The sequence below is a fragment of the Melanostigma gelatinosum genome, assembly GCF_949748355.1.
Source record: "Melanostigma gelatinosum genome assembly, chromosome: 23".
Taxonomy (NCBI): Eukaryota; Metazoa; Chordata; class Actinopteri; order Perciformes; family Zoarcidae; genus Melanostigma; species Melanostigma gelatinosum.
The window spans coordinates 3,398,255-3,401,448 of NC_136656.1; positions in this window are offsets into that span (position 1 = coordinate 3,398,255).

Consider the following 3,194-nt stretch of genomic DNA (forward strand, 5'->3'; position numbering starts at 1 on the left):
GTGAGACACGGAGGAAGTTTGCTCAATGTTTCAAGAGGCCGATGACACATCTGGTAGAACAGAGGCCCGCAATGAACCAGAAGTAAATAGAGAGGCAAGAACAAGAGGAACGGTAAACATAAAGAGCCACGGTCGATTCAGTTTGACAGACATCTCTAGAATAGTAAGAAGAAGTCGTCCAAAGACAACAGCATATCACAACTGTTTCAACAGGACTTTAGTGCCATATGTTAGCATACAATCAGCACCTGTTTATGTTTAGAATTTCATCGTATTTAAAACTAGAAATACCGCGGCACGGCTGGAGAACTCCGCCGAACTGGTCAAGATGCAGTTTGCGTTCACGTCTGCCCACAACAAATAAATAATGCAGTGAAACACGAGAGAATGAGCCGAATGAAGAAACACAAGCACACAATCAATAAGAGGATGGATGATGACGACGGTGATGAAAGCTGGAGGTCCACTGGGAATGTTGATGCCACCGGCCTCTTTCTTGTAGTTCTTGTTTTTTCTCAATGGAAACAGTGTGCTGGTATTTAAGACAGACGTTTAACAGTGTGTGTGTGTGTGTGTGTGTGTGTGTGTGTGTGCATGGGCTATTTTCACAGGGATACTAACAGGATTTAGCTGAGCCATTTGACCATTAAGTTAATTATCCTCCGACTCCACACACACACAATCAGCATTCTGATATTCGATCCCCTCCACCTGACAGCTTCCAGCTCCTTGTCCAGAAAACCGACACACACACACACACACACACACACACACACACACACACACACACACACACACACACACACACACACACACACACACACACACACACACACACACACACACACACACACACACACACACACACACACACACGTTCCCGGCTATTTTCCTAAGACTGGCATTCTGAGCCCATTCCCAATTATCCTACAACTACCTTGCAAAACACACACGGGAGGAACGCGTGAATACACACACACTGCTGGGAAACAGACACGAATATATGGCAACATACAATCACACGTGTGCAAGTGCATGTGAACACACGAACGCACTGCTGGAAGCAGGACATGGCTTAAAGCTTGGGTGGACATTTGTTATGTGTCCAAAAGCAAATTAACATAATTGATACAATTAAAATGTGAACAGCTATTCACAATGGAGCCTTTTATAAATCACAGCGTGAGAGAGAATGAAGGGAATCAAGGGGAGACAGAACATTTAAAGCCGTCAAAAACAACAATAATCGAATCCGCGAATTTGCTGCTGATTTGCCGTAACGCTGTCAAACTGTTAGCGAGCTCTGTTAGATACTGTGTTGTTAAATTCAATTATGTAAAATCTTGAAAACAAAATGTCGGTAAAGTGCTCAATACAGCATATTAGCGGTTATCTTGCCAGCTACAGTCGTTGGGACGATGGCAAATATCCAAATCATGGTTAACGGTCTTTGCTTACAGTCCGATGAGCAGCTTGAGATGCGAGAATGAAGCTGGAGTTGAGAGACGATGTCTACAACCGGATTGTTTCACATGTGGCTGCTACACACAGTCAGCTTGTTATGTTTTAGCTAATACAAAAGCTAAATCATCGTCAGAGGATAGCCGATTGGTTTCGAAGTTGTATTTCGCCCAATGCATTCCTCTTTATCGGCATGCAACCAAAGCCTGCTCGTCACTTGCTGGGTTGAGCAGGCCTCAACTGTGGAAAGAAAAACCCAAAAGTGTTTTGGTGGAAAGACCAAGAGATGACCAACAATGAAGTGGAAAGTTGCGGACAGAGAATGATCAAAGACGAACCGTTTGGTGAGAACAAATCAAACGAAACTCATGGAAACGGAATTAAGACAACTCAATCCAGGCATTTCCACGAACATGCCAAAGTTTACAATTAGAAAAACAAATTTTCTAAACCCGAAAACGTCCTCATGGACACATTAACATTTTTTCTACCTGATTTATATGGAAACAAGTTTTGAAGAAGATTAAATTAGAGGACAGAGGGTTCTATTAATCAAAGGCAAACGTCTTGAAAGGAGTGAAATGGTCGCCGTGCTGTCCTAAACAAACAGTGCGCCTGGTGATGAAGAGTCCGAGCAGGGACGCACTCGCTGGACATCTCAGTCAGAGCTGTGTGGAGACCGGAGAAGAAATTACACCCTTAATATAGACGTATATGCATTCGTGGTTGAGGCATGAACGCTCCACTGCAAGACAAATCAAATGTGGCTTCGGAAACGTCTGAACGATCTCTCAACTATGTCTGCTCCAACCGCCCTCAAGTGTAGAGCCACTCGCTTTCATGTTCGGATGAAAAGCGGAAACTTTCACCGACAGGCGCAGTCCACAAGGAGGTTTCAATTTTACACAGGGGAGGCTTTTATTTTGAAATAGCTCATTAGGTCTATTTATTTGTGTCAAGCAGGAGTCGGAGCAACGAGGGATAGAGCAAGACGGAGTTGACATATTGATGCTTGGGTCACGTTGGACAGAGAACATGTCACTGGTTAGTGTGCACACACACACACACACACACACACACACTGTATATGCATTTGGAGGCAGCCGAATATCAGAGGGAAACAGCTCAGACTTTCTCCTGGCGGCTAGAAGCCTGAAAGCCAAACAAGACAATAAATGAATTCAGAGTAACGATACTTCCACTGTGCTCTGCAGACCGAACAATGTCACTCAAACAGAGAACAGTAAGAGTTCAACTTTGACACTTTCGGAATGCTTCCAGTCAGAATTTCAGCATCATTCAATTTCATGTGTTGATGCACAAATTTGACCACATTTCCCACAAACCCTGCTGCATCCTTCCACAGAAGCTAAGCCCATATATTAAATGCTAATGAATAGCTCATTGACAGTTTCCTTTTTCTGAAACATATTTTGTGTTTATGGCCCGCGTCTGTTGTTAGTACGTGAACCTGAGGCCACGCCTCCCTGAGAATTGTCTAAATTCTGTTTTTGTTGAGAGAAAAAAGGCCCATTTTGTGAAGATGAACAGGTTATATCTTTTGTTATTTATTATCTATTCAACTACCACTGGCTTCTTGAATTATCGGAAGTATTCTTAAAGCTGTCAGTGTTTGAATTGAACCACTATACGTTAATAAACTTGCCTGATAACAAGAGAGTGCAGGACTGTTCGGATTTGTCCTTCAACCACCTGAACATTGGAGTGACAAA